General features: G+C 33.9%; 2 pseudogenes; both read left to right on the forward strand.

Annotated features, from left to right (window-relative positions):
• The first annotated feature begins 2,268 nt into the window (after positions 1–2,268).
• LOC141516368 (WASH complex subunit 3 pseudogene) lies at positions 2,269–2,860 on the forward strand (annotated as a pseudogene).
• Positions 2,861–12,791: 9,931 nt separating this feature from the next.
• LOC141519276 (COP9 signalosome complex subunit 3 pseudogene) lies at positions 12,792–13,403 on the forward strand (annotated as a pseudogene).
• Positions 13,404–14,018: the final 615 nt, after the last annotated feature.

Raw genomic sequence — 14,018 nt, forward strand, 5'->3', positions numbered from 1 at the left:
GTAGTGAGTAGGCGAAAACATGATTTTGTTATCTCAATAAATTATAACCCCCAAACTTGAATTATAGAACAATTACCAATCTACATTGTTAGAAAGTTTCTGAAGATCTACTGGCAGGAGAAGATACCAAACACTGAGGTCCTTTCTCGAGCTAAACTGCCTAGCATTCCAACATTATTACAGAGAGTGCAACTATGAGGGTCTGGGCCCATTTCTAGAATGTTAGGCATAAGCTTACGTAAAAAACTGAAAAAACAAAAATAAAACTATTTTATGCAGAACTTACATAGGGCATGCACTCACAAGGGGGTCAGAAGAAGCAATACCAAGCTACGCTGAAGGTCTCATTGAAGAACTTTAGAACTGATTGTACAGCTTGGGAGAAACTGGCTAGGACTGGGGAGCATGGCATACCCTCATCTGTGAAGTCTATACTCTATGAAGAAGGTCTAATTGAAGCAACTGAGAGGAAATGTGACATACATAAGTCTGGAGTACCTCCCCCATGTACTCACATGGATTATTTCTGCCAAACCTGTGATAGAGTATTCTGAGCTCATATTGATCTGATCAGTCACAAATGGAGACACTGCAATTTGTCTCAAATATTGTAATGTCACTTTGGTCTTTTTTAATAAATAAGAATTTTTTAAGTTCTCTACACCAAAGGAGCTAAATATTTAACTAATATGTTGGCATTATGGCAACAGTACTCCCAAGGATGCTTAATGAAATTAAAGTAAAATTGAGATGAATTTAATAAAATTTAAAAAAATACAATTCTTTCAGAATCAATATGCAGTCTTAGGGATTCTTACGTTTGTTTAGTGGTCTCCACTGAAATATCAGGTCCCAAGATGTCAAAGAGATAACAGGCACTGTGTTACACTCTCCTGATCTTCCCTTATACATCATATGAAACAAACCTCTTAACAGAAAACCAATCTACAAAACACAGACAAAGATGCTAAGGAGAAGAAAATCCCCCTCAAGGTTTGTCTTCTGGGATTGGGGGTGAGCCCAGTCGAAGAGGGAAGACTCTACTGGGAGCACAGGACAGGATGAGAGCCTAAGAGATTGAGAACAGGACAAGCCTGATCAGCATCTGGGCAAGAGTCTGAGAATGGGACTGGTCTGATTGTCCATGGGGGCATGGGCCAACTGGGGAGCACAGACATTGTTTGTCTGAAGCTTGACAGTGAACCTCACTGGAGGGTGAGTTCTAGTGTGTGGGGGTTGCAGACTTGGATCCCTGGCTCCTCTGGTCTGGAGGAACTCAGTGTCCATACCTTCATTTTAGCTGAAGCTTATTCCCAGAACAAGCAAAACTACAGCCAACCTCACACCAGGCTCAAGTGTGAGTAACAGAGTTTCCTCAGCTGTGAATAGGGAGAGCAATTACCTTGCCCCAGAGCAAAGCCTGCCATTGCTGAAAGACAAAATAATTGAGCAGCTTCAACGACCCCCTCCAGGTCAAGGGAGAGGTCCTCAAATCAAGGTCACAGACATTCCAGAGAAAGAAACCAAGACAGCTTACTGACCTGCCCACTTGGATTTAATAAAGCCAGTGATTAAAAACTCTAGGGATCTCAAAACCAAACTTCTGTGAAAAAGTCCATCCTCAATACAAGGTCTTAGGAAAATGAAGAAAGGCCAGTAAAAGAAGGGTCCATAGAAAAATTCCAAGAAGGAAAAGACCCTAAAAGAGAGAGACCTAGAACATCTGAGGAGAATATGATCTGAGTTCCAGCAAAAAAAGACTTTCTTGAAGAAATCAGGAAGGAGTTTAAAAATCAATTGGAAAATTTGAGAGAGAAACTGAACACCTTGCAACAAGAAAACAAATCCTTGGAAAATACAATTGGACTAATGCAAAAAGAAAATTCTCAAAACCTCAAAAGGTCAAATGGAAAACACTTAAAAAAATAGAATTGACCAATTGAAAAAGGATTTGCCAAAGGTAAAACAAGAAAATTATTTTCTAAAAAAAATTATGGAGTTTGTGGAAACTAATGACATCATGAGACAGAAAGGAGTCTGTTAAACAAAACCAAAAAATAAAAAAAATAGAAAGAAATGTAAAATACCTCATCAACAAAACCACTGACCTCAAGAATACATCAAGAAGGGACAACCTGAGAATTATTGGTCTTCCTTAAAGCACTGAAGAGAGAGGGTGGTGGGCCTGCGGCTGAGGGGGCCAGTGGGGAGCCGCTCCTGGGCACCAGGCTGGGAAAGCGGGGGGTGTGGGGCCCACTGGCCCGGGCCATGGATAAGGATGGGCTGCCCCTGATGGGGTCGGGCATAGACCTGACCAAGGTGCCAGCAATTCAACAGAAAAGGACTGTTGCATTTCTAAACCAGGTTGTGGTCCATAAACCTAAATCGGTTTTTGACAGTTTGTGAAGAGAAGCTGTCAGCTCTTTCTCTTCAGATCCAACAAATTGAAACAACTCTCAATATTTTGGATGCAAAGCTATCATCTATTCCAGGTCTAGAAGATGTCAAATTTGAAATATCAACCACAAAGGTTAATGGTGCTACAAATGGCCCTGAAGCCCCATCAGGTCCACAGTCATCTTTGTCTCCTCAATCCGAGTAAAACAGTATACAAGACACTGGACCACAGAAATGTGAAGCGGCAGCAGAACATATCTTAACTGTAGCCAAGGATCCAAGATATGCCAGATATCTCAAAATGGTTCAAGTAGGCATTCCTGTGATGGCAATAAGAAACAAAATGATTTCTGAAGGACTAGACCCAGATCCCCTTGAGAGGCCAGACACCCCAGTGCCTGATGGGGAAGATGAAGCCAATGCCAAAGAAAGTTCAGATAGTGAATCTTCTTTTAGTGACTGAACTTCATGTTGACCTGAAAGAATTTATATCTCTATATAATATATACATGCATAGAAGGAGGGATGGTTTTTATAACTTATATGCTTAGAGCTAGGTGAAATCCATTTCACTTACATTGGAGGGTGACACTTTCAGAGATCATCTCTCACAAAATATTTACTCAACTAAGATTTTTCAGCTTTCCTAATGGCTTCTAATCATGGGTTGAAAAAATTTCATCTAGAAATCATCTTAATTTGTGAAAATTTTCTATAATGATTAATTTAAATTTTGTCTGACTTATAAATGGGAATTAATAACCAGCTACACAATCAGCCAAAAATTATTTCTGTATGTTAAAGATGCAAAGGATTTTTTATTGTCATGGTAGATGAGTAACTTGACAATGCATATCTTTTTACCACATGGAAGTAGCTATGAATTGAATAGGCTAATTAAAATAAAGCACTAAGCTGTGATACATCAATGATAAAGGTTGAAAAGACAAAATCTATTTACTTTGAGTTTAATAACAGGTAATGTACTAATTAGCTCTATCCAAACATTGAACTTGGATAAATTGTTGAGGCTATTTGTACTAATCATTTTAGCATGAAAATGTTCACGTGAATTCTCTTCCATAGCATCTACTAAATGATTTTCTGTCCAAAAAGACAATACATTTCAAAATTGCCAAATTACCTAAGGAAATGTCAAGGTACAACTGTGAAGCTGGTTCTCTTCCTGCTTACTTGAGAAATACACCTTTCAGCACTTGGTCATCATAAATTACCAAAGTCAAGCTAATGATCAACATTGACTGTCAATTCTGTGTCTTCTTCAAAGAGTTAGCTAAGCATCTGTGTTACCCCTTATGACTAACTGCTCAAAAAGAGCAATTCATGTTGTAGGAGCCTCTCATCTTCAGAGGCAGTCCTCTATAAATAATGGTGCACAACAGGGAATAGCTTAAGAAGTCTCTAAAATATTTGTTACATGAAGAAATTGAGAAAAATATTGGATGGTGCTGTTTCCCAATCATCGAATTGACCTAAATTTTATGGTTTTACTCAAGAAGTATGGAATTGTTCTATTTCTCCTTCAATCTGAAGCTAGATTTGATGCTAAGCCATACTTAAGACTTCCAAAATTTTTCTATTTCAAAATTTATTTTTAAAAAAATACCAAAAAGGAGCAAAGGATTAACAATAAAAATCTGTATCTTTTTATAGTCTATTGTAATTATGATATAAATTTTAAATGTTTCCCTCCACACACAGCTGATTGAATTTCCTTATATCTGCAAGCTGAACATGGCTTCTGTTAAAGATTGAATGGTGTCCATGTGCTCTTATGAGGCAGAACCCAGGCAACACCATTTAATAAAATGGCTTTGGTTCTGAACAAATTTGTGGTTGCTCAAAATAACAATTTCTATATCCAAAATTCACAAAGTATAGAAATTCCCACATTTTAATCTTGTGATGTAACAACTGTTACAGTATTGCCTATGTGGCAATTGTTAAAAAATGATTTTGCCATCTTTTTTGTAAAATATTTATAAGCAGAAGGATGAAAAGGAGTGACATGGTGATGGCTGTCTCAGTCTATCCAGGGTGGACAGGCCATGTTTTGCGTTTTTTTTTCCCCATTGAGGTCTTGGTGCTGACACCACACACAGTCAGCAGCTCATAAATGGTGCTGAAATTAAATTGACCTTGTATTGCCTTTCTCTGCCCTCCCACAAGTAGTGGTATTTAAATCTCTAGATCTTAATAAACCCTTCTAAGTGAACGCCTAAGAAGACTAAAATGTATGCTAACTAACATCACATTTTACAATTTATTGTAAAATGGATTCAAAATCCCAGCTCTGTTTCTTATTATCTTTGTGATCTTGAGCAAGTCAGCTAACTTCCTTGAATCTCATATTCCTCATTTGTAAAAAGATGTTGAAACAGATGAATACTGAGATCCCTTTGGCTCTCAATCATCAGAATTAGACATAATACATATTTTTGCTACATTGTTAATCTTGTTGGTACATTTTCAGCAATAAACAGTCTTCAGATGTAAGAATAAAAATATTTTCAGTAGGTGGGCATCATCTCATCCTGTGTCCTTATCTTACAGGTGAAACAATTAATGCCAACAAAGGTTAAAGTGACTTTCTTTAAGAGTTTAAACATTTCACATATGTCAATGAGAAATACTTACTTTGATCATTATATTATTATGTATTAGACTACTAGTCCTTTGTAAGAATTTACAGAATAGATTTTAATAATCTTATTAAACTTGCCTTTTGTAAAAAAAAAAACACTGAAGAGAGGGGTGGCTAGGTTGCACAGTGCATAGAACACTGGCCCTGGACTCAGGAGTACCTGAGTTCAAATCGGGCCTCAGACACTTAATAATTACCTAGCTATGTGGCCTTGGGCAAACCACTTAAACCCATTTGCTTTGCAAAGAAAAACATTGAAGAGAAAAAAAAGCCTGGACTTAATATTACAGGATTTAGTGATGGAAAACTGCCCTTATATCATGGAACCAGAGGGCAAAATGAATCAATCCCCTCCAGAAAGAGATCTTAAAATGAAAACACCAAAGATTGTTGTGGCCAAATTCAAGAACTATCAGGATAAAAAGAGAAAATCCTACAAGAAGGCAGAAAGAAGCAATTTAGATGCCAAGGAGCTACAGTAATGATTATGTAGGACCTGGATGCATCACCATTAAGGGATCTAAAGGTCTGGAATGAGATTTTCTAAAGAGAAAGGGAGCTTGGAATGCAGCCAAGGATTACTACTTAGCAAAACTGAGACTTCTCTTTCAAGGGAAAAGAAGGACATTTAAATAAATGAGAGACTTGCTGAGGAAAAGATCACAGCTAAAAAGAAAATATGGGCATGAAACAGAAGGCTGAAGAGACACATGAAAAGTTAAAAAAAGGGGGAGCTAAAGGAAACAAATGCTATCTAATGGGATGAAACTGGCTATATTCCCACCTGGGAGAAAGATTCTCATAACTCTTAAAAAGTGTAATGCTAATAGAGAGAAGATACTTAGCTAGAAGTGATGGACACTCATGACTTATCATGAGACTGCTAACCAATAAGATGAACCTGGCTATATCCCGACCTCAGAGAAAGACTCTAATAATGCTTAAGAACTTTAACTCTATTAAAAGAAAATGTACTTAGCCAGAAGCAACATGACTTTTCTGTGACTCAGATAGAATGATTTAAAAAATATGCTTCATTAAAATATGGGACACTAAGGAGATGTGAGGATGAAGGAGAGTGAATGGGGTAAATCTCATTACATTAAGAGGTACAAAAGTTATATTGTAATAGAGGAGAAAAATGGAGGAGATGTGAAGCACATGAATCTTCCTCCCATCACACTCAGCTTAAAGTTAACTTACAAACACACTGAGTAAAGTTAATAAATTTATCGTTCCAATCAAGTAAGTAATTTTTGAATTTTAAAAGGGGAAAGGGGGAGGGGAATGGGGAGGGGGAGAAAAAGGGGAACTAATAGAAAGAAGGGAAGGAAGAAGGGGAAGAGGGAAATGAGAAGGAAAGGGGAGGGGGTTGATGTAGGAGGCCAAACAAAGTAAAGGTAGCAGCATTCAGAAACAAAATACTGGTGAATATGGATAAAGGGGGAAAAGCAAGAAAAACAGACATAAGATAGCATGGAGGACAATAAAGAGTTACTAATTATAACTTTGAATCTGAATGGGATGAACTCTCCCTTAAAATGTAAGGTAATAGCAGAGTAGATTAAAAACCAGAATCCTACCATATGCTGCTAAAAGAAACTCATGTGAAGGAGAGAGATACATATAAAGTAAAGGTAAAAGGTTGGAGCAAAATATATTTTGCTTCAGTTGCAAAGAAAAAAACAGGGGTAGCAAACCTTATTTTAGACAAAGCAGCTGCAAAAATATATAGTGCTAAAAGAGATAAGGAAAGAAACAATATCCTTCTAAAAGGTGCCATAGAATATAAAATACTTTCAAAACTAAATATGTATGCATCCAATGGTATAGTTTCCAAATATTTAGAGGGAAAGTTGAAAAAGCTACAGGAAGCCATAAACAGCAAAATTCTACTAGTGGTAGAACTCAACCTCCAACTCTTAGATTAAGATAAATGTACTCATAAAATAAGCAAGAAGGAAGTTAAAAGGATAAATAGGTTGTTAGAAAACCTAACTATGATAGACTTCTGGAGGAAATTGAATGGGAATAGAAAGGAATATACTTTTTTTCCCTACAGTACATGGCACTTACACAAAAATTGACAACACACTAGGGCATAAAAACCTAATCATCAATTGCAGAAATAGTGAATACATCTTTCTCAGATCATAATGCAATAAAAATCATATGCAATATTGGGCCAGGGAGATATGGACACAAAATTAATTGGAAACTAAATAACCTCATTTTAACAAATGAGTGGATCAAGCAACAAATTATAGAAGTAATTAATTATTTCATCCTAGATAATGATTATAATGAAACAACATACCAAAATCTATGGTATTCACTCAAGGTGGCTATCAAGGGGATATATTATATCTTTAAATGAGCTTACATGAATAAATTAGAGCAAGAGGAAATCAATGAACTAAATATGCAACTAAAAGAATTAGAGAAAGAGCAAATTAAAAACACCCAATTAAACACCAAATTTTAAATTCTAAAAATTAAAGGAAAAATTAATCAAATCAAAAACAAGAAAACTATTGAACTTACAAATAAATCCATGTGTCGGTTTTATGAAAAAAACAATAAAAATGATAAACCTCTGGTCAATTAGATTTCAAAAAAGAAAGAAGAAAACCAAATTTCTAGTATCATAAATGAGAAAGGTGAACTCACTACCAATGAGGAGGAAATTAAAGTAATAATTCAAAATTAATTTTTCTAATTCTGTGCCAATAAATTTGACAATCTAATTGAAATGGATGAATATTTAGAATGATATAAGTTGCCCAGGTTAAATGAAGAGGAAATTAAATATCTAACCAACCCTGTATCAGAAAAAGAAATTCAACAAGTCAATATTGAACTCCCTAAGAAAAAATCTCCAGGACCAGATGGATTCACAAATCAACTCTATCAAACATTTAAGGAAAAAATTGCTTCCAATTCTATATAAAGTGTTTGGAAAAATAGGTGTAGATGAAACTCTTCCTAACTCTTTCTATGACACCAATATGGTGTTGAAATCTAAACCAGGAAGAGTTAAAACATAGACAGAAAAGTATAGAGCTATCTCTTTAATGAATATAAATGCAAAAACCTTAAAATCTTAGCAAAACAATTGCAATAGGTTTTCACTAGGATAATATACTATTACCAAGTAGGGTTTATCTTAAGAATGCAATATTAGGAAAAATGTTAGTATAATTAATTATATCAACAACAAAACTATCAGAAATCTTATGATTATACCAATAGATGCTGAAAAAGCTTTTGACAAAATACAGCACCCATTCCTACTAAAAACATGAGAAAGTGTAGGAATAAATGTCTTGTTCCTTCGAATAATAAGCAGTATCTATATGGAACCATCAACAAGCATTATATGCATTGGGGATAAGCTAGAGGCATTCCTGATAAGATTAGGGATGAAACAAGGCTGCCCATTATTACCACTACTATTTAGTACTATATTAGAAATGTTAGCTTCAGCAATAAGAGAAGAAAAAGAAATTGCAGGAATTAGAATTGGGAAGGAAGAGACCAAAATCTCACTCTTTGCAGATGACATGGCGGTATACCTAGATAATCCCACAAAATCATCTAAAAAACTAGAAATAAATGGCAACTTTAGCAAAGTCTCAGAATATAAAATAAACCATCAGAAATCCTCATCATTTCTGTATATGACTAGCAAGATACAGCAGAAAGAGTCAGAAAGATATATCTCATTCAAAGTAACTTCAGACAATATAAAATACCTGAGAGTGTATCTGCCAAGGAAGACTCAAAATCTTTTTGAAAACAATTACAAAACATTTCTCACACAAATAAAATCAGATTTAAATAACTGGACCAACATCAACTGCTCAGGAATAGATCATAAATATATAATGATAGATATAATTTGGCCAGTAGATATAACAATTCTACCGAAACTGAACTACCTGTTTAGTACCCTACCAATCAAAATTTCAAAAAATTACTTTAATGAGTTAGAAAAAGTTGTAAGTAACTTCGCATGGAGAAATAAAAAGTCAAGAATTTCCAGGGATTCATGGGGGGAAAAGTGCAAAAGAATGTGCTTCATTCTTACCAGATTTAAAATTATATTTTAAAGCATCAGTCATCAGAACTGTCTGGTATTGGCTAAGAAATAGAGTGGTTGATCAGTGGAATAGGCTAGGTGCAATAGCAGGAAATGGTGATAGTAATCTGCTGTTTGATAAACCCAAATAATACAGCTAATGGGATAAAAACTCTCTCTTTAATAAAAAATACTGTTGGGAAAATTGGATGTTAGGATGGAAGAAACTTAGATTAGACCAACACATCACACCCTATACCAAGATAATATCAAAATGGATACAGGATTTAGACATAAAAAACAATATTATAAGCAAACTAGAAGATCAAGGATTTTATTTAAGATTTTTGCATCTATATTCATTAGGGAGATAGGTCTATACTTTTCTTTCTCTGTTTTAACTCTTCCTGGTTTAGGTATCAACACCATATTGGTGTCATAGAAAGAGTTAGACAAAGTTCCATCTTCACCTATTTTTCCAAACAGTTTATATAGCATTGGAAGCAATTGTTCGCTAACCTGTCAAATTTATGGAAATGGAAGCAGTTTAAAATCAACGAAGATATGGAGAACATCATTAAAAACAAACTAGAAAATTTTTACTACATCAAATCAAAAATAATTTTTGCCCAGACAAAACCGCTGTAACCAAGATTAAAAGAAATGTAGCAAACTGGGAAACAATTTTTACAACCAGTATTTATGACAAAGGACTCATTTCTAAATTATAAAGCTAACTGAGCCAAATTATCAAAAAAGCCATCCCCAATTGACAAATAGTCAAAGGATATGCAAAGGCAATTTATAGATGAGGACATCAAAGTGATCCATAGTTATATGAAAAAATTGCTCTAAATCATTCATTATGAGAGAAATGTGAATTAAAACATCTCAGAGGTACACTTTAAACTTCTCAGACTGGCCAATATGACCAGAAAGAGCAATGATCAATGTTGGAAGGGATATGGGAAATCTGGGACACTAATACATACATTGTTGGTGGAACTGTGATCTCATGCAAACTTTCTGTAGAGTAATTTGGAATTATGCCCAACGGGCAACAAAATTGTGCATACCCTTTGATCCAGCAATACCACTATTGGGTCTATATTGTGAAGAGATTATGAAAAAATTGTAAAAATAACACTTGTATAAAAATATTTATAGCAGCCCTGTTTGTGGTGTCTTAGAATTGAAAGTTAAGTAAATGTCCTTTAATTGGGGAATGGGTTAACAAACTGTGGTATCTGTATATCATGGAACACTATTGTTCTATTAAAAACCAGGAGGGATGGGAATTAAAGGAAGTATGGAAGGACATGAATGAACTGATACTGAGCAAGATAAGCAAGATAAACTTTATACACCCTAACAGCAACATGGGGATGATCATTAACCTTGATGGACTTGTTTATTCCATCAGTGTAACAATCAGGGATAATTTGGGGCTATCTGTGATGGATAATACTTTCTGTATCCAGAGAAAAAAATGCAGAGTCTGAACAGAGGCCAAAGACCTTTAATTGAAAAAAAAATTATCCTATTATGTTATTTAGCTGTCTATTATACTTTATTTTTCTTCCTTAAGGAAATTATTTCTCTCTCATCACATTCAACTTAGATCAATGTATAACATGGAAACAATTTAAAGGCTACCAGACTCCCTTCTGTGGGGGGTGGATGGAGGCAAGCAAGATTAGGGCAAAAAGTTGTAAAACTCAAAGTACATAGAATCTTCCTAAAAAAAAAAGAAATATCAGGTCCCCAGAAAGAATAAATATCCTATAAGAAAGGTCAAATTCTCTACTATAGTCATCTAAAAGAAAGAATATGTAAGTATTTGACTCCCAAAAGAATTATGTTAATCATTTTGCCTTTGTTAATAGCTCCTTTTAAAATGAAATTTAAAATTCAAATAGCTACTCATTGTAGAATTAATTTATTTAAGGAAAAATAAAGATATCTAGAATCTAGAGCTCCAGGGACAACCTCTGCTATGTTAAAATAAAGTTTGGATTATTATTATTGCTATATTGTTATTTCCAGCACTATTTTCCCCAGGATTGTATCTCATTTTCCCATAAGATGCATTAAGTTGACAATCTATTCTTGTCAGTACCTTCTTTTAAATTACCTTGAATATGCAACGAGACTTATCTAATGTCATACAAAGTACTTAAAGACATTGTTTTAATGCAGCATAGGAGGGAGAAAAGGTATCTGCCGTTAATATGGTAAATTCTGAGCATGTCTGGGTTAAAGTTTCTAATTAGGTAATATTGTTCAAAAATATGTTTTACTGTTGCTTTTTATTACTGGACTTGATATAACTCTTCCTGTTTCTTTAATTATTTCATATGTCTACTCAATTTTGGACCTTAAAAAATTATCAAGCTAAACAAGATATTTTATTTTTGTCCATGAGGAGTCTTTAAAGTATTTTTTATATGGTCCAAAAAAACCCATTTGTATGCTGATGTTTATTACTATTTTCCCAAAATTTCATATAGTAACTTTAATCATACTTATTTCAATATACTGGGGTTAATTTTATTTAAAAATACATGTTTTTAATTTTTTCATTAACTTCCCAGTACTTCAAATAAAGAACATTGACAGGCTATAGAATTAGGGATAGTTCTATTTTTTGCATTTCTATTGCTGAAATAATTATGACCACTTTCTTTCTTCAGGTTTAAAATGAAAAAGTGGGTTTGCTTGAAACAAATTACCTATAATTCTGACTTGATATACCAAAATGTCAAAGCCAATTTCTTCTTTTTAAACTGCTTTCAGTTATTCCTGTGGTATTTTACATTAAAAGCAAAATTCCTTGATGTGATATCTGTCACTGCATCTTATGTGTAGGAAGATACAATTATAAAAAAAGAAAGCTTATCTTTTACTTGGAAAAGAATAAAAAAAAAGAAAGTCCATATGAATTGGTTTTCTAAAATTCTAATTATAGAATAGATTTTAGCATTATTTCTATTGTTCTGAGTGTTTTGATCTTTAGAAAAAAATTCTAAACACAAGCTTTACCTAAGATCAGCCACATAATTACAATTCATCAAATTAATTGACTGATTAAAAGTTGGTTAAATACTTCTGTCAAAACTAGCTTTTTCTGTCATGGTAGCTGATTTATTAAGCACTTATCAAACAAAAATGACTGAATTACGCATTGATGATAAGAAAGGAGTGGGGACAAAAACATGCCCTCATCTGTCAAGGGCCTTATGTTCTAATGTGCATATATGTAAGGTATAAATGGTGTAGATAGAAGGCAAATTCAGAAGTAAAGCAACTGAAAAATCTCTCTACACAAGGTAGAAGACATTTGATCACCAATTAATTGATATTAATAGCTATTTTATTATATTGAAACAACCTGTTTCAATAATATGTTTAACCTAACTAGAATAAATAAAACTTTTTTTTATATTTTAACAAACATGAAATGACAAAATCTTTGTTATGTTAGCAATAAAAATGAAATTCTAGTTTATAGTTTTCTAGGATTCTTCTCCTTTCCTCACTTTTTACATTACATTTACTGTTGTGAAATGATCTACAAGGGTCCAAAGAACTTTGAAAGTGAACTCCACTTTTTTATGAACAGGTTATGACTGCCACAAGAGTCTTATTATGATGAAATCTTATTAGAAGTATATTCTAGTTTCTTTGATTTTACTGGGTGTAGTTCAACAGTTGCCAAAAAACACTTCTCAGATTAGGCCCCTTAGGAAAGCTTATTATGAATTAGTACAAATTTATTCAACCAATAATCCATCAGAACTCTGAAATCTGACATACAAATATAGTGAAACTTTCCCTAGAAATAATAGTATCGGACTGGTTAATCTCTTTATAAAAGCATTCAAAGAATAACAGACATTTTTAACATTGCTATTACAGTATATGGCAAGTATAGTTGTCAGAACCTAAGGAGAAAGAAAAATATGACCTTCACATAATACTCAATTATGAAATTTTTGCTAGAATGAATCAAAATGATATTTCAGTTTCAATGATAATCCTGAAAAATATAACAAATTAGCTACATTTCATAATACTGATCAGGAGATGCTGAAATGTACAGAACTTCATGTGTAGCTCAAAGTCATGGATCAAGAACTCAGATTGTACTGTGCAGTTTTGTACGAATTCTCAGTTTCTACAAAAAAAATATGGGCTGAAAAGATGATTCAGGAAGCAAGACATCAAGTTATTCTTGAAAATAACATTTTTGTGCTTTAAACTAAAACAACCACCACTTTGGCAATTGGAAAGTATGAGAATTTCAGGGTAGATGGGGACTGTTTTATCCTGACATAAAAAATTAAATTTTGTTTTGACATCAGTTCTATATGCTTTCAAAAGTTTATTCTCTGCAAAAAGGAAAAGTTCTCAAGATCTTTAAAAAAAGAATGTCTTCAGTACCTTTAAGTGATACAAAATTGTGAATCGTTCAATACTGTAACATTCTATGATTCACAGTCATCTATCTCCAGATTTTTCCTATTAAATAAAATAAAATTTTATTTCAAAAGGAGTTTGGGATTTTATTAAGGATTGCACCAATTCCCAAAGGACAAACAATTTACTTTTTGTCATTGATTTATGGACCCAGACAATTGACCATTTGCAGCAATTCTTCAAAAGATTTGGTCTGATGCACTACCCCCGTGGACTGTCTCTCTATTTACATATTATATACCTTTTGTATTTTTTATTTTTTGAAAGGCACTGAGGTTAAGTGCTTGCCCAAAGTCACACAGCTAAGTAAGTATTAACGATCTGTAGATAAATTTAAACTCGGATCCTCCCGACTCCAAGACCAGTGCTCTATCCACTGCCCCACCTACCTGTCCC

Source organism: Macrotis lagotis, chromosome 3 (genome assembly GCF_037893015.1).
Source record: "Macrotis lagotis isolate mMagLag1 chromosome 3, bilby.v1.9.chrom.fasta, whole genome shotgun sequence".
Lineage (NCBI taxonomy): Eukaryota > Metazoa > Chordata > Mammalia > Peramelemorphia > Peramelidae > Macrotis > Macrotis lagotis.